The sequence below is a fragment of the Phyllobates terribilis genome, unplaced genomic scaffold (assembly GCF_046119375.1).
Source record: "Phyllobates terribilis strain yellow unplaced genomic scaffold, ASM4611937v1 Scaffold_3__8_contigs__length_932513732, whole genome shotgun sequence".
NCBI lineage: Eukaryota > Metazoa > Chordata > Amphibia > Anura > Dendrobatidae > Phyllobates > Phyllobates terribilis.
This window is the reverse complement of record NW_027362763.1, coordinates 846,532,234-846,556,655: the sequence shown is the minus strand read 5'-3', so window position 1 is coordinate 846,556,655 and position 24,422 is coordinate 846,532,234.

Sequence of the window (24,422 nt, the reverse complement as noted above, 5' to 3'; positions counted from 1 at the left end):
ATATCCTCTCCGGTCTTCCTCCCAAGGCCGGACTGGTGGGGTTAGACATGGTAGCATCCGAAACCCACTGTGTATGCCTCATCTATGATTTGCTGGGTCTATCTACATGCCTCCCTGGTAGTGGAGCCCTTTGAACGGTGAGTGCTAACACTAGTCCCCTGCAGCTACCCCAGCTCTGCTGGGCTAAGTAGTATCCCACCGCTGCCACCAATATGTGAAGACCCGAGGTCTTCCATGGGCGTAACGCTACTCAGACAACACAGGGTGATGGTAAAACAGCGTGGCAATACTTTATTGAACCACAAAGCAGACAATAAAACACACAGAACAGTCCCAACAAATACCCAAGATGTTACAAGATTACAGTCTCATTATTCCTTCTCCGCCCGCTTGGGATAGAACAGCTGCGACGTTGGAGACTTCCAGGGTTGACTACCTCAACCAGTGGCCCCCTGCTTCTGGCGGGCCCCCACTGAGAGGAGGTAGCGGCAAGCTTAGGAAGCTAGCAGTCCATCGAGGTACAGGACCAGGAGACCCGAGGGTCACCCTGCAGTTGGTTGCAGGAGATCTCCATGTTTGGCATTACAGGCATCTTCTTAGAGGCTGTCTCTAGGACCCAGCGGCCACCTTCCTCTTGCTAATTAACACCCTGCCTGGGTGTTTAAATACCTGCTGTGTTTCAGAGGGAGGTGCTGGTGATATTCATTACTACTTGTGAAGGCTTTAGCAAGAGAAGTACTTTGTCCTCTCTGGAGCTTGAGGACGTATGCGCATTTGTCTGGAGTCATCTAAAGCTAAGCAATTTCCCCCTGTTTGTGTACCCTTGTTGTCTATAGTATTTAGTGGAGGTCGACTAGTTCTCATCTCCTCCCTTCCCTAACCTTAGCCATACGCCAGGGAAAGACAGGGCGAGGCACGCGTGCAGAGATTGGTGAAGAGCCCATACAGGGACGTTAGAGGAGAAAGGGTGACGCTAGATCAATCTAGGAGATCTCCACTTCCCCCCTTTCCCTAGAGTCTGAGTTCCCTTTCCCTCTTCCCTTTGTGTTTCACTAAGTCTTTCCCACACCTTGCGTGACATTATCGCCGGCCGAGCACATTTTGAAAAGGGGAAAAAAAAAAATACAGACTGATACTTTTTTTTTTTTCTCCCTTCTGTGTGTTTTTGGGCGTGGACTTTTTTTTCCCTTCTCCCTTGGTATGGGTACTGTTGCAAAGCTCCCTTGTCTGTCCCTGGAGGTGAATGACCTCCGCTGTGAGGTTCAGCAGCAACATCAGCGGCTACAGGTCACTAATGTGGGGTCTCTGTAGATAGGTCTGCCCAGCCTGAACCCAAGTTGCCCTCCCGGACAGGTTTTCAGGAGGTAGGGACAAGTTTTTTGTATTCAAGGAGGCCTGCAAACTGTATTTTAAACTTCGTCCTTACTCCTCCGGAAATGAGGAGCAACGGATTGGTATTGTGATCTCTCTACTGCAGGGAGATCCTCAGTCATGGGCATATTCTTTACCGCAGGACTCGGTTTGTCTCTAGTCTGTGAAGGGGTTTTTCGGGGCTCTAGCCCTCATCTATGATGACCCTGACCGAGTCGCCTTGGCTGAGTCTAGGCTACGTTGCCTTCAGCAGGGGAATCGGTCAGTGGAGCCGTACACTTCGGAATTCCGTAGATGGGCAACGGATTCCAAATTGAATGACTCAGCCCTTAGAAGTCAATTTTGTGGGGGGCTTACTGAAAGTTTGAAAGATGCTCTGGCAGTATATGAAACCCCTCAGTCCTTGGAGGCTGCCATGTCGTTGGCCATACGTCTTGACAGAGGCCTTCGGAATAGACGGGTGAGACCACCTTGTCCGGGGCCTTGTTGTCAGGGTTGTGTACCATTGCCGGGGGAGTGGTCTGGGGCTGAGCCATCACTGGGGGAGGTGGAGAAACCAATGCAGTTAGAGGGTGTCTCTACATCATACATCTCCCCGGAGATTTGCAGGAAAAAGGCATATTTTTTTTTGTGGAAAAAAGGGACATTTTGTTGGGACCTGTCCTGCAATTCCTAAACAAATGAAGTCTCAATTAACTCTTGGTAGTCTGGAGTTGGATAAACAATGGGTGCATTTGTTACCAACCTGCAGTTCCCGCTTTGTCCTGTCAGCAGAGGTGGTGCTAGAGAGCAAAACCGAGAACATTTTTGTGTTTGTTGACAGTAGAGCCGGAGTCAGCATGGTTAATGCTGAGTTTGTGAAAACTCATGGTCTTGCTTGCTGTGCTTTAGCTGAACCTATTTCCATCTTTGCCGTTGAGTCGGTGCCACTTGCACAGAAAGCATTTACTCAGATTGTACACAATGTAAAACTGAGCATGGAGACAGTTCATTGTGAAATAATCCTTTGCTATGTCCTGGACAATCTTCCCACACTGATTGTTTTGGGTATTCCCTGACTTGTTAAACATAATCCGTTGGTGGATTGGCAAACCGGGGAGATTATTGAATGGGGAGATTACTGCCATGAGAACTGTTTAGATATTTCCCTTGCTACTGTCTCTATGGAAATATTACCTGCTTTTCTGTCTGGTTATAAGGATGTTTTTCTGAGAGGGGGTATCAAGATTTGCCTCCTCATCATGCTTATGACTCTCCTATTAACCTGACCCCCTGAGCTAAACTACCGAAATCCAGAGTGTATAATCTTTCTGACCCTGAGAGACAAGCCATGAAGGATTTCATTGCGGAGAGTCTGGAGAAGGGACATATCAGACCCTCATCTTCGCGGCAGGGTTCTTCTTTGTGAAGAAAAAAGATGGCGGTCTACGTCCCTGTTTATGTTTATATTTCCGGGAATTAAATCAAATTACCATCCGTGATCCATACCCTCTTTCTCTGATTCCTGATTTGTTCAGCCAGGTTGTAGGAGCTAAGGTATTCTCCAAGTTGGATTTAAGGGAACCCTACAACCTGGTTAGAATCAGAAAAGGGGACGAATGGAAAACAGCATTCAATACCCCGGAAGGACATTTCGAGAGTTTGGTTATGCCTTTTGGTTTGACCAATGCACCTGCAGTATTCCAGCATTTCATTAATGATATTTTCCATCATTTGGTGGGGAGGTTTGTCGTGGTCTATCTGGATGATATTTTGGTTTACTCACCTGATTTTTAGACTCATCGGGGACATGTTAAGCAGGTGCTCCAGATATTAAGGGATAACGAACTTTATGCTAAACTGGAAAAATGTGTTTGTTGGAATATGTTTAATGCAACAACTTCATTCCTGTGTATGTAAGTGTTCTATTGCTAGGTTTGTGTATTGTCTATAAAGTAAAAAAAAAAAAAACCTCACAGAGGCTCACACACAGAAAAGACCATGTGACTGTATCCAGTTTCCTGTGTCTGTGCATGAGAGGAGAAGCAGCCTGCTGATGCTGCACAGAGACACTTAAGATATGTATATTCCTGTTTCCATAAAGCCTATCATATCTGTACCTGTTTATGGCTAATTAAAGCTTTGTTCTGTTGTCAACACGATTTGAGAGTATCCTGAATGATCCGCTGCCAACAGGTTATGGGCCCAGCGTGACACAGAACTCCAGCGCGATACAGAACCCCAGGAGTGACACAGCAGAGTAATACAGCAACAGAAGAGCAAAGCAAAAGCAGCACAGAGCAACAGAGAAGATGTCCACAAGCAGGGATCACTGCAAGTTCTCAGTGCAAAGTCTCACCAATCAGAATTATCAATCTTGGAAATTTAAGGTGAAAATGCTTCTCATAAGAGAAAGTACGTGGAAATATACGCAGGAACTGGTTCCTCATGAGTCATGCATTACCAGATGATTGGCTAGAGAAGGATCAGAAAGCACAAAGCACTATCTCCCTCAGTGTAGATGATGATCAGATTGTGCATATATGCAAATGTGCAACTGCAAAAGAGATGTGGGATGAATTACAGAAAGTGCATGAAAGATCAAATCTCAGCAATAAGCTTTATCTCATGAGAAAACTGTATCAGTCTAAGCTAAGTGATGGGCAGAATATGCAGGACTATATAAGAAACACTCTAGAGATTGTGGAGCGTCTCAAGGGCATTGGAGAATAAATTAAAGACTTTCATGTTGCTGCACTACTATTAAGTGGTCTTCCAGAAAGTTATGATACACTTGTCACTGCACTAGATGCACGGCAAGATGATGATCTCACACTAGAATATGTCAAATACAAGCTTATAGATGAATTCAAGCGAAAAACACACAATGTAAGCAGCAGTAATGAATCTAGAGCAGAAACAGCATTAAAGACACAGGACTTTCCTAAAAATAAGAGCAATCTAAGGGAAACTCGTGAATGTTTTGTCTGTAGTAAGCCGGCCACCTTAAAGCAGACTGCAGAATTTGGAAAACATGAATGAGTCAGCTTAAAAAGCAGAACAATGATCTAACGGTGAAAACAGCTGTAGAGGAAAAGTCTGCATGTGTTGAAACTGCATTTCATATCAGTACAGGCTCATCTGCAAAGCATATGTAGTGTATAGACTCTGGTGCTAGCAGCCATATGACGAATAACAAGCATTTCTTCACTGACCTTGATGAAAGCAAGTCAGAAAAGGTCATCTTAGCTAATGGTCAATATATGACTTCAGAAGGAGTAGGAGACGGCTACCTCCACTGTCCAGTTTCCTCAGCACAAAGCAGAAAGATCCCAGTAAAGGATGTTCTCTATGTTCCCAGTCTTGAAAGCAATCTTCTGTCAGTAAAGAAGCTTACACAAAAAGGGAATGTAGTTACTTTTAAATACAACAGCTGCATTATATCAAAGAAGGGTCAAACTCTTGCAGAAGGAAAAATCCAAAATGAACTTTATCAGCTAAAATGCAAAGAAAGAGTGTACAGTGCTAGACAAGATCTGCATAAGAACTGTATCCATATATGGCACAGACGTCTTGGGCACAGAGACCCAGAAGCAATAAGGAAGCTAGCTCAACTTGCAAATGGTGTGGAAATCAAGCAATGTAGTCAAATGATGAAGTGCACTAGCTGTCTTAAAGGGAAAATATCCAGAAAATCCTTTCCGAAAGTAAGCACCACAAGATCTGCACAGCCACTGGATTTAATACACACAGATATTTGCGGTCCAATGAGTGTTCAAAACTCCAAGCAAGAAGAGATATTTTCTCACATTTATTGATGACTAGACTACTCCAGATATACAGTCGCCGCCTACCTGCTTCACAGTAAGGATGAAGTTCCACAGAAACTTGAAGAATATCTTGCCGTAGTATTTAACAAATTTGGAAGAATGCCAAAAGCCCTGCGTGCAGATAATGGGACTGAATATACAAGTAGTAAGGTGCAAACCATTTTGAAAAAGAATGGAATCGTGTTCCAGACTACCATCCCGTACAACCCAGAACAGAATGACATTGCAGAGAGAAAGAACCGCACTCTCTGTGAAAGTGGAAGAAGTATGTTGTTTGATGCGAATCTACCTATAAAGTATTGGGGGGAAGCCATCACAACAGCTTGCTATCTTCAAAACAGACTGCCAGGTAAAGCCACAAATAAAAATCCATATGAGCTATGGAACTGTGAGAAGCCTAACCTGAAGCACCTAAGGATATTTGGAAGCAAAACTTTTATATGTTCCCAAAGATAAACGTTCCAAGTGAGAATCACATGCAAAGCAAGGAGTCCTGGTGGGCTATAGCGAAACTCAAAAGGGATACAGAATCTTGCAACCAGAGACCAACACAGTAACAATCAGCAGAGACGTAGTGATTGATGAGAACTCAGTTTCTCTCAAATTCCATGAAGTTACACCAGTCATTCAAGCCAAGAAACAAGAACAAGAATCTCAATCACCAAACCCAGACACTGAAAAAGAAAACACTGAAGTCTGGATAAACTCTGAAGCCAGCAAGAAAGAAACAGAAGAACCAAGTCAACCTCCAGTCAGGAGATCAGATAGACCAAACAAAGGTATTCCAGCTCGACGCCTTTCTTATATGGTCTGAACAAAACCATTGCCAAGAGCCAAGTTTGAGGACTTCAGAACCACAATGGGACTAACAGGATAAGTAGTTGTTGAGTGGGGGTGTTGGAATATGTTTAATGCAACAACTCCATTCCTGTGTATGTAAGTGTTCTATTGCTAGGTTTGTGTATTGTCTATAAAGTTAAAAAAAAAAAAACTCACAGAGGCTCACACACAGAAAAAACCATGTGACTGTATCCAGTTTTCTGTGTCTGTGCATGAGAGGAGAAGCAGCCTGCTGATGCTGCACAGAGACACTTAAGATATGTATATTCCTGTTTCCACAAAGCCTATCATATCTGTACCTGTTTATCGCTAATTAAAGCTTTGTTCTGTTGTCAACACGTTTTGAGAGTATCCTGAATGATCCGCTGCCAACAAAAAAATGTGTTTTCGCTGTTCAGGAGGTGCAGTTTTTAGGGTACTTGTTGTCATCTTAGGGTTTTCGGATAGATCCGGAGAAGATCAGTGCAGTCCTTGACTGGGAACGACCAGGAACCTGAAGGCTCTACAATGTTTTCTAGGCTTTACTAATTTTTACCAGAAATTCTTCCAAAATTACTCTGCTATTGTGAAACCCTTTACTGACATGACTAAGAAGGGGTCTGATTTTTCCAAATGGTTGGGTGCTTCCCTACAGGCTTTTTCTTCCTTAAAGAATCATTTTGCCACTGCACCTATACTCAGTCAACCCGATGTTTCCCAACCCTTCATTGTGGAGGTTGATGCGTAAGATGTCGGGGTTGGGCCTGTGTTGTCTCAGGGTTCGTCCCCCGGTAAATGGCGTCCATGCGTCTTCTTTTCTAAAAAAAATTGTCTTCGGCTGAGAGAAATGATGATGTGGGTAAAAGGAACTTTTGGCGATCAAATTGGCGTTTGAAGAATGGCAACATTGGTTGGAGGGGGCTGTCCATCCTATTACTGTTATTACTGACCATAAGAACCTGTCATATCTCTAGTCAGCTAAACGTCTCAACCCTAGGCAAGCCAGATGGTCCCTGGTTTTTACTAGGTTCAATTTTGTTGTCACTTTTCATCCAGGGGTCAAAAATGTCAATGCTAATGCTTTGTCCCGGAGCTTCCCTGGTGGTGGGGACCAGGAGAACCCTGCCCCGTTATTAAAGAAAGGGGTAATCATTCTGCACTGTATCCTGAACTGGAGGGTTAGGTGTTGGAGGCTCAGGGGGATGCCCCTGCCTCCTGCCCTTCAGGAAGGTTATTTGTACCGTCTAATCTGCGCCGCAAAATAATTAAGGAGCATCATAACTCTGTTCTTGCTGGGCATCCAGGTGGTAAAGCAACCGCGGACCTCCTCTCTCATCGTTTTTGGTGGCTGGGGTTGCATAGGGATGTGATTGAACACGTAGCTGCTTGTAGTATTTGCGCATGTTCTAAGGTTTCGCATACCCATCCATCTGGTACTCTTCTTCTGCTACCTATCCCTAGTAGGCCATGGACACATTTGTCCATGGATTTTATTACTGACCTACTGGTTTCTGCAGGCAAAATAGTGGTTTTGGTGGTAGTATATAGGTTCAGTAAAATGGTTCACTTCGTCGCATTGCCTGCACTTCCAAATGCCAAGACACTTGCTCAGGTGTTCATAAATGAGATCGTGAAGCTTCACGGGGTTCCCTCTGATGTGGTGTCAGATCGAGGGACCTAGTTTGTTTCCAAGTTCTGGAAGGCATTCTGTTCTCAACTGGGGGTGCAGCTGTCCTTTTCCTCTGCCTTCCACCATCAGTCGAATGGACTGACCGAGTGGGTCAACCAGAATTTGGAGACCTACCTCAGGTGCTTCGTCTCTGAAATTCAGGAGGATTGGGCATCCTACTTACTGCTGGCAGAATTTGCCATTAATAATCATCGTCAAGAATCCGCTGGCAAGTCACAGTTCTTCGGTGCATATGATTATCACCCACAGTTTGGTACCTTTAGTGGGGGAGGAGCTTCAGGAGTTCCTGAGGACGAACGGTTTGCTTCGTCGCTCTCCTCGGTATGGCAGGGTGTTCTGAGTAATTTAAAGATCATGTGAGACAGGTGAAAACGTATGGCTGACAGAAAACGCTTGCCAGATCCAGACCTGAATGTGAATGACTTTGTGTGGTTGTCTACCTGGAATATGAGATTGAAAGTTCCTTCTTGGAAGCTGGGACCTAGGTTTATTGGTCCCTATAAAATAACCGCCGTCATTAACCCAGCAGCCTTTCGTCTTGAATTTCCTCAGGCCCTAAAGGACCACAACGTGTTCCACAGGTCCTTACTCAAAAAGTATGTGGAACCTCTTGAGCCCTCACCTCTACCACCGCCCCCAGTAATGGTTGATGGTAATCTGAAGTTCCAGAATTCGAGGATTGTAGATTCTCGTCTCCAACATCGTACTCTACAATACCTGGTGCAATGGAAAGGCTATGATCCAGAGGAGAGGATGTTTCAGCATCAGAGGTGAACGCTCCCAGGTTGGTTCGCTCATTCCACACCTCTTATCCTGAGAAACCTGGTCCTGAGTGTCCAGAGGCCACTTGTAGAGGGGGGTACTGTCACGGGTGTCAGAAGTGACAGACAGTCGCCCTGCAGTTTGTTGCAGGAGATCTCTACATTTGGCATTACAGACATCTTCTTAGAGGCTGTCTCTATGACCCAGTGGCTACCTTCCTCTGGCTAATTAACACTCTGCCGGGGTGTATAAATACCTGCTGTGTTTCAGAGGGAGGTGCCGGCGATATTCATTACTACTTGTGAAGGCTTTAACAAGAGAAGTACTTCGTCCTCTCTGGAGCTTGAAGACGTGTGCGCATTTGTCTAGAGTCGTCTAAAGCTAAGCAATTTCCACCTGTTTGTGTACCCTTGTTGTCTATAGTGTTTAGTGGAGATCGACTAGTGCTCATCTCCTCCCTTCCCTAGCCTTAGCCATATGCCAGGGAAAGACAGGGTGAGGCACGCGTGTGGCGATTGGTGAAGCGCCAATACAGGGACGTTAGGGGAGAAAGGGTGACGCTAGATCAACCTAGGAGGTTGCCACTTTCCCCCTTTCCCTAGTGTCTGAGCTCCCGTTCACTCTTCCCTTTGTGTTGCACTAAGTTTTTCCCACACCTTGCGTGACACCATGAGACCAGATGACCGGTGGGTCACAATCTGGCCTCTCCGAATGTCTCCGTGGGTTGCAGGCGACCGGTGGGTCCCTCCTGGCAACCCCAAACAACATATCCATAGTCTCTCTGATGGTCAATGGAGCTGATCCATATCTTTCCAGTCAGGGCCGTACCCTTAGGCTAGAATCATGTGTCTCTTTGGGTAATGCCATGCAATCCATCTACTTTCCTGAAGGATGTCTCTCATTCTCCGTGTAAAGTCTTTCTCCAATGTCTGTTTCAATTGTGACTGCTACAAAAACACATGTTCCTTCTGCTTCTCTGGGCTCAGCCCCCTGAGTGGCAGAACTGCTCTCACCCTCCTTCACCAAAACTAAGTGTACATTATTGGAGGTATCTTTCTCAGGTCGACCGCCACACCTGTGTCTACATGTGAGACTCGCTGTGGTGAAGATTCCGCCGGATATTCTTTCAACATTTACACAATTGGCCTAGACGATTTTTGAACAATGGTTAGAGGTTCCTGAGATACTAATGAGATTAGTGGAATGCTGGACACTTTATAAGTTAAATTAGTGTACATAAACTGACGAGCAAGCAGAACATTAGTGAAACACAGCCAGCAATCGCTAATAAAACACAATAAGGTATTTCTCTTGGATTAACAAATCTAAATGTCTGGCTTATTAAGATTTTACGCTGTATCGTCACATTGCTCCCTGACGAAGATATGGGCGAAACGTGCATTGGGGCAGCGGGACTATACAGCGTCTGCTAGTGATTTCATCCAATAGCAGGTAATGCTTTAATGCATTAATCTAAGGACCAGATCTCACTACCTACACACCTTAAGAGCTGTACTATACTATGAGGAAGGCTCTTCTGCCACCTAGTGGAAGTAGTGGTGTACCTTGAGAGACTTTTTTTGCACAAAAGCACTTTGTACTGCACTGCACTTTGAATGATTTTATCATTGTAGTTGGATGATCCTGTGTGACATCAGTTGGGACCTAAATTATGGGACTGTCATTTTTTGATTTATGGCTGTATTTATGTCTCACATCTATGGTATGCACTTTTTTTGTATGTGTTATTATTTTAATTATATTCAATAAAGATTATATTTTTGGGCAAAATACTCTGACTTCCTCTAAACTTAATGGTTGGTGGAACTGGATAGTATATTTAGTTTGTGGAGTATCCTTTACAGTGATGTTTTCCAATTGGGAATAGCATTGTAAGTTAAATTAGTGTACATAAACTGACGAGCAAGCAGAACATTAGTAAAACACAGCCAGCAATCTGTAATAAAGCACAATAGGGTATTTCTCTTGGATTAACGAATCTAAATGTCTGGCTTATTAAGATTTTACGCTGTATCGTCACTCCCGGTTAGGACTCGAGCGTGCTCCGATAACACCTTATCCGAGCACGTTCGCGCAACACTAATGACAACCCATATATATCTGAACATCTATAGGAGAGATTGCCAATGGTTGCCGTGTTCTCCTCAGGACCATTATACTACAGCATAATAACTAATTGAAGGAAGGGAAGCATGGCACATCCAGTTTTAAGAAAAAATCCGCAAACTTTATTAGAAGTCCATTTCATTAAAAATTTCTTGACTTTATGACAAAGGGAGCGTTGTGCTCCAGAAATGCGTCAGAGTGATTATGCCTTCACCAGTTCACACTTTTTAATGAAATGGACTTCTACCAAAGTTTGAAGATTTTTACTTAGATTTGAGAGTCCATTAAAAGGTTGATACCTTTTAATGGCTAACTGAAAAGATGGTAACAAATTGCAAGCTTTCGAGACTACTCAGGTCTCTTCATCAGGCTAGTATACCACAAAATCTGAAGAGGCACATATTTATACACAATAAGACACAAAAGTTATGCAATAAATAAGACAGGTGATGGAAAGCAGAGTTATTATGGAAGAGATAAACAGTTCTGGCTATAAATATTTTAGCAGTTAATAGATAAGGAGTGTGAAGGTTTTATTGTCCTGTGACTAGGTCCAGTGTTATGATGGCCTCACAAGTCTGAGGGGCACATTCCTTAGTTGACGTAGAATGACATAAATCCATGCGACACATTCATTCCTGCTCTGAAAGTGTTAAAGGTCATCATCAGTTTATATTCTGAGATTCTCTTTCTCTCTGAGATTTGAGCTTACCTTTTAATACCAGTAATTTCATGTTTTTTATGCTGTGATCAGGGGAACAAAAATGCTTGGCTACAGGTAGATCTATTCTTTTTTCTTTTATTGTGTGGCGATGATGATTCATCCTTGTCCTAAGTTTTTGCCCAGTCTCCCCTACATACAGACCCCCAGCTGGACATTTGGTACATATAATTAAGTACACTACGTTAGATGTGATACAGCTGAAAGTACCTGGGATCTTATAGTCCTGATGTGAATTGGGGATCTTTATCTTGTCTGTGGTCGTTATAAACGGACAGGTTTTACATTTTTTCTGGTTGCAAGGAAAGGTACCTGTAGCTGGAGGAGATGACAGGGAGCTTGTTGTGTTCTGCTACCAGAGCTAAGGAAAGAGAGGAGATCTGTCCCTACGATAGAACTCAGCTTAATCCCTACGATGTAACAGGGGACCTGATCCTGCGATCAGACCTGCTAAAGTCCTAAGCTAGTCTGTACGGAGACCTATAGATGTGGGGAAGGAATCCCTACAAGTACTAAGGACTGGGAGGAATATGGGACACCTCCTAACAGAAATAGTAGCAGACAGACGAACAAACAAAATATATAGAACATAGAGGTCAGTAGACCAAGCAAACTAACAGAGCAAGACACAGAGCACAGGCTAGCTAGAAAGTAGATATACAATGAAGTCCAGCAAAGCCAGAAGGGCGGAGCAGGCTTAAATAGGCCAACAAGGTCATGTGACCAGCAAAGGAAAAAAAACCTAAGAGCAAGGTTCTAACAGTACCCCCCCTTCTAAGAGGATCCTCCGGATCCCCTAGGACCAGGCTTATCAGGAAATCTCCTGTGAAACGCTCTGATAAGTCTGGACGCGGAAACATCATCCGACCTCACCCAAGAGTTATCCTCGGGTCCGAAACCTTTCCAGGCCACAAGATACTGCAAACTACCTCTATACAGTCTAGAGTTAAGGATGCGAGAAATTTCATATTCCCCGTCCTCCACCACCGGAGGAACAGAGGCAGAGGCGTCACAATCCAATACAACAGCTTTTTTCAACAGAGAGACATGAAATACCGGATTAATTCTCCAGGAGGTAGGAACCTCCAACCTAACAGCAGATTGGTTGACAACCTGAAGCACCTTAAAGGGCCCTACAAACTTGGGACCCAATTTCTTAGAAGGAATCCTCAACCGCAGATTCCTAGAGGACAACCAAACCATGTCACCAACAGCGAACAAAACCTCCTGTCGTTTTCTATCAAAGTAGTCTTTAGATTTTCTGTTGGCCTCCTGAAGATTACCACGCACATCCGTCCAAACTCTCTCCAAATCACCGGAAAAATTCTCCTCCTCAGGCACGGCAGATCCCAACTTGGAGAACGACCCAAACGACGGATGTCTCCCAGAACAACAAAAAAAAGGCGAACAACCAGCAGAAGAAGATGTATGATTGTTCAGAGCAAATTCAGCAAGTGGCAGAAACTCAGACCACCCCTCTTGATTGTCTGCCACAAAACAACGCAAGAACTGCTCAACATCCTGGTTTTTCCTTTCTGTCTGGCCATTAGATTCAGGATGATATCCGGATGAGAACGATAAATGAACTCCCAACCTGTCACAAAAGGCACGCCAAAAACGAGCCACGAACTGAGGACCCCTATCAGAAACAATGTCAGCAGGAACGCAATGAAGTCTGAGAATTTCCTTGACAAAGGCCTTAGCGAGAGTTTTAGCGCAGGGCAGTTTGACAAAGGGAACCAAGTGACACATCTTGCTAAAACGGTCCACGACCACCCAGATGACAGTAAAACCCTCAGAGGGGGGAAGATCAGTTATAAAGTCCATAGCCAAATGTGTCCAAGGAGCACTGGGAACCTCCAAAGGACAAAGCAACCCCGCAGCAGGAGTATGTGAGGACTTAGATCTAGCACATATAGTACATTGACGCACCCACTTAATGACCTCCTTCTGCCATCCAGGCCACCAAAAACTGCGACCCACCAGTCTCTTGGTCTCAGAGATTCCGGGATGACCTGCCAACCGAGACTCGTGACACTCAACAAACAAATCTCTCCTAAAGGTCCCAGGCACAAACAACCTCCCATGAGGAGTGTTAGATGGGGCATTCTCCTGTGCTTTAAGAATCTCATCTTCCAAAACTGAGTCCAAAGCAGCTATCACAACACCTTCTTGTAAAATGTTCTCCTCTTTCTCAGCACCGACTATGGGAGAAAAACTGCGAGACAAGGCATCCGCCTTAACATTCTTAGTACCAGGGATGTAAGTAACGGAGAAATTAAACCGCGAGAAAAACAGTGCCCACCTAGCCTGACGGGCATTCAGGCGCTTGGCAGCATCAAGATATATCAGATTTTTATGATCCGTAAGAACCTGAACGGGAAATTCCGCACCTTCCAAGAAGTGGCGCCAGTGTTCAAATGCGAGTTTAATAGCCAATAATTCCCGATTACCAATATCGTAATTCAGTTCAGTCTCCGAAAATTTTTTTGAAAAAAAAGGCACAGGGATGTAATCCATCCCCGTTATCCTGAGACAATACTGCGCCAACCCCCACAGAGGAAGCATCAACCTCAACCAAAAACGGCCTAGTAACATCAGGCTGCATAAGGATGGGAGCAGAGGTGAACCTCTCCTTGAGATACACAAAAGCTTCAATGGCCTCAGAAGACCATTGAACCGCATCAGCACCTTTCCTGGTGAGATCAGTCAGAGGTTTGACAATACTAGAAAAATTTTTTATGAATTTTCTGTAGTAATTGGCGAAACCCAAAAACCTCTGTATCGATTTCAAACCAATAGGCCTAGGCCATTCCTGCACAGCCTGAACCTTAACCTGATCCATCTCAAAACCTTTGCTGGAGATAATGTAGCCCAAAAAACTAATTCTCTGTACAGCGAACTCACATTTCTCCAGCTTAGCAAAAAGCGAATTGTCCATTAATAACTGTAATACCTCACGCACGCTCCGCCAATGAGACTCCAGATCCGGCGAATAAATCAAAATGTCATCCAAATACACAACCACATTTTTGCCGATCAAAGGTCTAAGGATGTCATTAATCAGATTCTGAAAAAATGCAGGAGCATTAGTAAGACCAAAAGGCATAACCAGATTCTCAAAATGACCCACAGGAGTGTTAAAAGCAGTCTTCCATTCGTCACCCTCCTTCATGCGCAACAGATTGTATGCCCCCTTAAGGTCAATTTTAGAGAACCACTTGGCCCCCATTAACTGGTTAAACAGATCAGGAATCAATGGCAGTGGGTAAGGATTGCGTACAGTAATTTTGTTAATCTCACGAAAATCCAGACAAGGACGTAAACCGCCGTCCTTTTTTTTTTTTACAAAAAAAAATCCAACCGCCACAGGAGACTTAGAGGGCCTAATGTGACCGGCGGCCAAACTTGTCTGTATGTATTCCTCCAAAGCCTTCCTCTCAGGAATAGTAAGGTTAAATAAACGACTTTTAGGAAGAGTCGCTCCAGGGACAAATTCAATAGAACAATCATAGTCTCTATGGGGAGGCAAAACCTGCGATTCCTTCTCAGAAAAAACTCTCCAAAAATCCTGAATAGGAACAGGCAATTCTCCCCTATCCAAAGCTGCAATACGCCCGTTACAACACTTGTCATAACATTTATGGCTCCAGGATTTAATTTCACTGGTAGACCAATCCAGTACAGGATTGTGAAATTTTAACCAGGGCAATCCCAATATTACTGGAGAAGGCAAATTATTCAACACTACCAAATCCAATTTCTCATGGTGAACACCATTAATAGTGAGAGGAAATTCACAGACCTTGAGAGTAATATTCTTCAAAGGGGAACCATCCACAGAAACCACAGCAATGGGGGATGATAAAGGTTCAGGTTTTAAATTGAGTCTTTCCACGAATCCCCCATCAATTACATTCAGAGTAGACCCGCAATCAACAAAAACCCGAAATTCCATTAATTTTTTCTGAGCAATCGTGGAAGCAGCTAAAAATATACCCTTGGAATTTAAACAGGCAATACGGGCGTGACTGACCATTTTTTTTTTCTTTCTTCATACGAAGCTCACAACCTTTAATCAAATGACCAGATTTTCCGCAATAGAAACACAAGCCTTCAGAAAATCGACGGTCTTTTTCTCGAGAGCGAGGTGCCACCGATCCAATCTCCATCGGTTCACCACTGTTAGTACACACATTCTCATAACCAGAAACTGACATAGCAGAGGATTTGCTCTCATTAACCCTTGCACGCAGTCTTCTATCCACCCGTATAGCTAATTGCATAGCCTGTTGCAAATCTTCAGGTGTAGGATAAGCAATTAGCAGGTCTTTAACCCTTTCACTGAGCCCAGCAAGAAATAGACTTTTCAGAGCAGAATCGTTCCACCCTGTTTGAGTAGACCAACGACGGAAATGAGTACAATATTTTTCCACATTACCTGATCCCTGTTTTAAACGTCTCAACTCAGTCTCAGCTGATGCGACACGGTCAGGATCATCATATAATAGTCCCAAAGCAGAAAAAAAACTATCCACTGATCTGAAGCATGTATCACTAGGTTGCAAAGAAAAGGCCCACTCCTGAGGCTCTTTGCACAAAAGTGACATTATGAACCCTACGTGCTGGGATTCATCCCCAGAGGACTTAGGTCTCAAACGAAAATACAATAAGCAAGCATTTTTAAATGAAAAAAATTCTCGGTGTTCACCAAAAAATAAATCCGGCAAACATACCTTAGGCTCCAAGAAATGTGCTCCAGGACAGTTACTCACGTGCTGACGGAGCTCGGCCACCTCCAGAGAGAGTCCCTGCAGGCGATGAACCAAATCCTGAACCGACACCATGATGGAACAGAAAAATCTTTCCTTAGAGAATTTGCTGGCTGGACTTACTGTTGTGTTCTGCTACCAGAGCTAAAGGAAAGAGAGGAGATCTGTCCCTACGATAGAACTCAGCTTAATCCCTACGATGTAACAGGGGACCTGATCCTGCGATCAGACCTGCTAAAGTCCTAAGCTAGTCTGTACGGAGACCTATAGATGTGGGGAAAGAATCCCTACAAGTACTAAGGACTGGGAGGAATATGGGACACCTCCTAACAGAAATAGTAGCAGACAGACGAACAAACAAAATATATAGAACATAGAGGTCAGTAGAACAAGCAAACTAACAGAGCAAGACACAGAGCACAGGCTAGCTAGAAAGTAGATATACAATGAAGTCCAGCAAAGCCAGAAGGGCGGAGCAGGCTTAAATAGGCCAACAAGGTCATGTGACCAGCAAAGGAAAAAAAACCTAAGAGCAAGGTTCTAACAGAGCTTCTGACAATGATGCTTCTTAGATTTGGAGGCTGCCTGAAACACAGAAGTGGGGGGTCTGGAAATATGGATTGTAATCGGGCATCTTTTTGCAGTAAGGGTTGTAGTTTCCGTGCAGCTCTCCTTAGCACCTCCAGATTTGGATTGTAGGTGACTACTAGAGGCACTCGGTTGCACCTCCAGATTTGGATTGTAGGCGACTACTAGAGGCACCCGGTTGCTTTCTTGTTTGGTGTTGTAATGTAGGAGATGATTCCTTGATATTCTGGTGGCTCTTGTAATCTGGTTCTCAATTGTTCTTGGATGCTCTGATTCAAAAAGGTCTTTCTGAGGCCATCAAGGTGTTTGTCTCTATCCATAGGGTTGGAACATATCCGATTGTATCTGATGGCTTGGCTGTAAACAATAGAGTTTTTTATGTGTTTTTGATGGAAACTGTCCTATTTAAGGTATGTAGGACGGTCGATTGGTTTCCAGTACAAGGATGTCTCTATTTCATTGTTCTGTAGCTTGATGATGGTGTCCAAAAAGTTAATTTCAGTACAGGAGTAGTTGAGTGTTAGGTTGATGGTGGGATGAAATTGGTTAAAGTGTTCAAGGAATGTCTTCAGCTGTTGCCCAGACCCCGTCCAGATGATTAAAATATCGTCAATTCAACGATAGTAGACCAGTGGCCTGATGGGACATGAGGACTAAAAGTCACTTTCAAGCTTGGCCATGAAAAGATTTGCGTACTGTGGAGCCATTTTACTTGCCATCGCTGTACCAGTTTCCTGTAGATATATGTTGTTATCAAATTCAAAGTATTTGTGGGTGAGGATGAATTCTGGAAGTTTGACCACAGAATCAGCAACAATTCCTGTATTTTCCATGAAGATTTTGCAGGCATTTAATCCAATCTGGTGTGGGATATTAGAGTACAAAGATTCTATATCCATGGTGGCCAGGATGGTTCCTTCTGGTAGAAGACCTATTGCTGCTAGTTTATTCAGTAGGTCTGTCGTGTCCTGAATGTAGCTGGGTGTAATCTTTACCAGTGGTTTAAGAACACACTCTACCCATCCAGAAACTTGCTCAGTAAGGATGCCCACACATGAAATAATTGGTCTTCCTGGCTTTCCAGATTTGTGGATTTTGGGGAGCATATAGAATGTCCCTATTCTTGGACTCTCTGGTATCAGGTCATCGGCTCTTATGGATTCGTCAGGCAGACAAGATACCAACTTGTTTAGTTCCTTGTAATAGTCCTGTGTAGGGTCAGACTCCAGTTTTTTGTAGTAGCGCGTGTCCATCAGTTGTCTGTTTGCTTCCTTCATGTAGTCTGATGTGTTCATCTTCACTATTGCACCACCCTTGTCAGCAGGTTTAATGATGATTTCTTTGTTGGTTTTCAAAGATTGGATGGCCTATCTCTCCTGGGCACTGATGTTGGATGCTTGTCTCCTGTTTGTGTCTAGGATGGTGGATTTTATCACGTCTGAAGGAGTCTATATATGTATCCAAATGAGGGTTTAGTCCAAGTGGAGGTGTCCAATCTGACCTCTTCTTTGTTGTCAAGATCCCTTTTCCTTCAGTTCGGGTGGGTTCTGAATCTTTTGTAGCATTGAAGTATTCCCTCAGGCGCAGACTCTTGAAATAATTTTCCATATCACTACAGAGTTCAGTTTTATCTAGGGCCTTAGTAGGATAAAATGAGAATCCCCTAGAAAGCACAGCCAGCTCCGCTTTGTTGGGTGTATAATCTGAGAGATTGATGATACAGTTAGATGCTTCTGTGTCTGGAATGGAGTGGTTGTCCAAATTGTCAGGTTTTGGCTTTGTTTTGTAACTGTTTGTATAGCGTCCTGAGTTTAGGCGCAATCTGTGCAGCTTCTTTTCCTTGTTAGGAATCAGAAGGGTCTGTAGTTTGTTGTAGTATTGCTGTAATTTTTGCTCTGTGTTTTCTGTAAATGTTTTCCTCCGAATTTCAAATTGCCCTTGGACTTTACTCTTGATGCTGTAGAAGATATGCAAAAGGTGGTTCCTTAGTCTCTCAGAAGTCCTGTGATAAAGGTTTTGTGCATAATGAGTATTGTAGGTATGAAGAATTGGGTTTGTAATCCAGAGTCCTTTAGGAATCAGATTCTCCTTTTTGCATTTAGATAAGAAAAAAATGTCGCTGTCTAATTGTGCACGTTTCTTCAGCAGTGGCTTGAGTTCCATGAAGATGCCATACATTCTGGTATCCTCCATTTTGATATAGGGAAAATATATATTCTTGTACCGTGTTAGCCAGTAGATAGAAAAATATTTAGATTTGAGAGTCCTCAGTGGTTGATACCTTTTAATGGCTAACTTAAAAGATGGTAACAAATTGCAAGCTTTCGAGACTACTCAGGTCTCTTCATCAGGCTAGTATACCACAAAATCTGAAGAGGCACATATTTATACACAATAAGACACAAAAGTAATGCAATAAATAAGACAGGTGATGGAAAGCAGAGTTATTATGGAAGAGATAAACCGTTCTGGCTATAAATATTTTAGCAGTTAATAGATAAGGAGTGTGAAGGTTTTATTGTCATGTGACTAGGTCCAGTGTTATGATAGCCTCACAAGTCTGAGGGGCACATTCCTTAGTTGATGTAGAATGACATAAATTATAAATAAAGATTTTTACTTAAAACTAGATGTGCCGTCCTCTCCTTTCTTTCATTTGTTTTTTTTCTGCTGGTCTGCAGATGGAGTGGCACCCGGCAAAATAAAATAGAAGGCATCTATTTAGTACGGTGAGCGCCATATTTATGTATTGTTTTTCTTTGTATAGCATAATAACTATTTGGATAACTGGAATACATACAAACTGATTTCATCTCTATTAGCAGACAATAAAACGACTACATAAAATTGTGACTTGTAGGATTGCTGCTTCCAATAGGTGGCGCTATAGAGTTCATGTCCTCTTTTTCTCTGAAGAGGCAATTTGCATACATAAAATTGGGAATATTACACAAAATACAGTACAGACCAAAAGTTTGGACACACCTTCTCATTTAAAGATTTTTGTGTATTTTCTTGACTATGAAAATTGTACATTCACACTGAAGACATCAAAGCTATGAATTAACACATGTGGAATTATATACTTAACAAAAAGTGTGAAACAACTGAAAATATGTCTTATATTCTAGGTTCTTCAAAGTAGCCACCTTTTGCTTTGATGACTGCTTTGCACGCTCTTGGCATTCTCTTGATTAGCTTCAAGAGGTAGTCACCGGAAATGGTCTTCCAACAATCTTGAAGGAGTTCCCAGAGATGCTGTCCTGCTCACCCCAAACCATCTCGATTGGGGTCACGTCTGGTGACTGTGGAGGCCAGGTCATCTAGCGTAGCACCCCATCACTCTCCTTCTTGGTCAAATAGCCCTTACACAGCCTGGAGGTGTGTTTGGGGTCATTGTCCTGTTGAAAAATAAATGATGGTCCAACTAAACGCAAATTGGATGGAATAGCATGCCGCTGCAAGATGTTGTGGTAGCCATGCTGGTTCAGTATGCCCTCAATTTTGAATAAATCCCCAACAGTGTCACCAGCAAAGCACCCCCACACCATCTCACTCCCTCCTCCATGCTTCACGGTGGGAACCAGGCATGTAGAGTCCATCCGTTCACCTTTTCTGCGTCACACAAAGACATGGTGGTTGGAACCAAAGATCTCAAATTTAGACTCATCAGACCAAAGCACATATTTCCACTGGTCTAATGTCCATTCCTTGTGTTCTTTAGCCCAAACAAGTCTCTTCTGATTGTTGCCTGTCCTTAGCAGTGGTTTCCTAGCAGCTATTTTACCATGAAGGCCTGCTGCACAAAGTCTCCTGTTAACAGTTGTTGTAGAGATGTGTCTGTTGCTAGAACCCTGTGTGGCATTGACCTGGTCTCTAATCTGAGCTGCTGTTAACCTGCGATTTCTGAGGCTGGTGACTCGATAAACTTATCCTTAGAAGCAGAGGTGACTCTTGGTCTTCCTTTCCTGCGGCGGTCCTCATGTGAGCCAGTTTCTTTGTAGTGCTTGATGGTTTTTGCAACTGCACTTGGGGACACTTTCAAAGTTTGCCCAATTTTTTGGACTGACTGACCTTCATTTCTTAAAGTAATGATGGCCACTCGTTTTTCTTTACTTAGCTGCTTTTTTCTTGCCATAATACAAATTCTAACAGTCTATTCTGTAGGACTATCAGCTGTGTCTCCACCAGACTTCTGCACAACACAACTGATGGTCCCAACCCCATTTATAAGGCAAGAAATCCCACTTATTAAACCTGACAGGGCACACCTGTGAAGTGAAAACCATTTCCGGTGACTACCTCTTGAAGCTCATCAAGAGAATGCCAAGAGTGTGCAAAGCAGTCATCAAAGCAAAAGGTGGCTACTTTGAAGAACCTAGAATATAAGACATATTTTCAGTTGTTTCACACTTTTTTGTTAAGTATATAATTCCACATGTGTTAATTCATAGTTTTGATGCCTTCATTGAGAATGTACAATTTTCAAAGTCATGAAAATACAGAAAAATCTTTAAATGAAGTGTGTCCAAACTTTTGGTCTGTACTGTAAACCACTTAAGTTGTTTAGTTCTCCCAATTTTATGCAATAGTTGTATTAATATGATTATACACTAATAAAGATTAAATCAATTTGCAAATATTCCAGTTGTCCCAATAGTTTTTTCTATAATACAATATCAGTGCCGTTTTTTCTAATCTACAGCTACTTTATTTAGCCAATGGGAAGATTGGCCTTTCTATCTGTTTATATCTGACCTTGTACAATCCATAATGTAATATTAACAGAATCTCTTTCATCACAAACTCAATTGCTTCTTCTTGAACTACAAGGATTGAGAAAAAGATTTATTCTCCTCTAACGGAAGGATAAAGCTCAACCTTGATGTAAGACATTGGGTCCTATAACTTGTAAGAGGCGCTTAGTTAATTCTCTTTTGCAGATGATCTTAAACCTTTTACTAGGTATAATGCTGGGTTAAGCTAATCGTAGGCAAAACTCTCTTTATCCACAAAGTATCATCCACTTATGTCTCACTAGTTGAATGAGGAGTAGCCTCGAAACAAGGACTCCTGGTAGTGTATACTCGTATTCACAAAGAAAGAATTGCGATGAATGATGGGCACCTCGTATTCATTGTTAAATAAAATTTGCCATCTGTATGTGACGTGTTTCTGGAGAGTACCAATCCTTTCATTAGGAAATTGTGACTTATGGGGAAATAATACAGTAAGCAGAGGGGTCTGTTAGGGTCTGGGTCTGGAGCACTGAAAATAGATCTGACAGTCAGTTTTAATAGTATAGAATAATAGTAAATTTGCATCTCTCCATTACTAATATAATTACAAATTAAATAAAAACTAAAAATAAATAAAATATATTTAGATTTTTGTGTTATTTATTTACAACGTTACTTGTTTATCAGAATAATATATTGAAGCAAAAATGACAGCATGAAGGTTTGTGCAGGCCACAGAATAACAGCATAATTAGATATACATTATATTAATACATAAGTAAAAGAATTAGTAGGTCTAATACAAGATGGTGTCTATTTATAATGCATATTAGAATTGAGTAAAGAGAATTGCAGAGTCCTGGTTTAGCGGCCATGTTGGTAGCCACCAGACAAGAACCCTGCAAACCTCGTCTACCTGCATAATGATGACATGGTGCCGGGCTAATGATGAGAAGAGGAGTTGGGGATGCTAACAGGGTAAAGGTAGTTCCCTGGGGTCTGTTCCGGCAGTAACAGGCTACTGACATGGCTGATGGTCCAGCGTGCTATAATTTTTTTTCCTCAAGTCTAATGCATAATATAGTAATAAAGAGATTCTGCAAAATGAAATTATATTGGAGTTGTACTTGGACTTTCTTGGATTTATCACATCTGAAGTTGCTGCAGATCTCAAGTCAGGCAAGGTTATTCAAAGTAAATAAAAATCTGTCATTTAAATGAAATGTCTGCTGTTTGCAAGCTTGACTGGACATGTAATCTGACTGAAGTCCAGAAAGCTGACAATGTTTCCAAATAAGAAGCTCAATATCCCATGAAAGTGTATTAAAAATGCATCCAGTCTGGGTGTCACTTGCTGCATGATCTGGGCCATGAGAATAAAACATTGATACAATACCAAGTAAAAATAAATAGAGAACAAAAACCTTTTACAGCAAAGCTCAACACACATAGTGTGAAATTAAATGGATTCTTAAAGGGGTATTCTCATCCTAAACATTCATTGATTTCTGTTGCCCATATAATGCCAAAATATTTTGCAGCTCACTCTTCCTCACTCTTCCACCTTTAGGACCGGAATCTTTGTCTAAATCGGTGTTTCCTAGACCTTCTTGTCTACCTTAAGCTGCTGTGACTGGAAAGGTGGCGAAGTGTCCATGTCCAGTGGTGTAGCTAGAGTCCGATGGGCCCTGATACAAATTTTGAACCTGGGCCCCCACCTGTCCCCTTCCTGTAATAAGATCCCCCATCCTGTCCTCCTTACAGTAATAATGCCCACCATCCTGGGCCCTTTAAATAATAATACCCCCATCCTGGGCCCCAAGATATAATAATGTTCCTCATCATGAGCCCCTTCCTAGTATAATGTCCACCATCCTGGGCCCCTTCCTAGTGTAATGTTCCCCATCATGTAATACCACATCCTGTGTGCTCTATTTAATAATGTCCCCCATCCTTGACACCTTCCTATAATAATGCCCTCCATCCTGGGCAACTTCCAGTAATATTCTCCCATCCTGGTTCCGTCCAGTAATAATGTTTCTTATCCTGGACCCTTCCTATAATAATGCCCCCCATCCTGGGCAACTTCCAGTAATATTCTCCCATTCTGGTCCCGTCCAGTAATAATGTTCCTCATCCTGGACCCTCCCTATAATAATGCCCCCCATCCTGGGCCTCATGCTATATCAACTTACTCCATCCTGGGCCCCTTTCTCGTATAATGTTCCCTATCCTAGACTGTGTGATCTGTGTGACGTCTCTGAAGAAACAGCCTTTCATGTGACATCACTTGCGGGGGCAGGGCTGGTGCAAGTTTTTCTCCTTACAGTGCGCTGTCTTGCCAACTCGTCACTTCTCATCAGAGCGGGTGAGGGAGTGCATTGTCATTCAACATTAAAAAGAATATTGCACGGTAACAAGATCCTACTGATCACAGTCGAAATTGACAACCAACGTTAGCTCCGCTCCTGTAACAGACGTAACTGATGATGCTTTATTTCAGGGTGGCGGGAGATACTGTTGCAGCGATTACAAAGTCTGCCCTCTGATGAAGTCTCGATTGGGTATCCCAGTATGCACTAGTGGCTCTGAAACAAAGCGTTATCAAACAGAAAGTAGGTAAAAAAATAAAGCAGTTAGCTTTCTTTGCAAATATCCTCTGAAAATCACCTTTCTGCATCATACAGACTTTGTCAAGACATTTCCGTTTAGGTATTAACCATTCTGCTGCTGAATAATTGCAGATAAGCACATGCAACCTAATCTTAAAATCTTCGGGTGATAAAATTTGGCTCAAAATTGTTTTGCCTACTGAAAGCTTGTTCCAATGTTCATCGACCTATTTGAAATTCTAGAGTAAATCAGCCAGGTCACTTTCCACTTACAAGTGGTGTTCAAAAGTCCTGCATAGGCGTGAAGAAAACTATATATTTCATACTTCTGCATCTCTACAGTGAAACTGGTGGAACATATAGGTTTTTGTAATCCCTCATTGTATGCCATGCTCATTTTTGAATGTCCCAA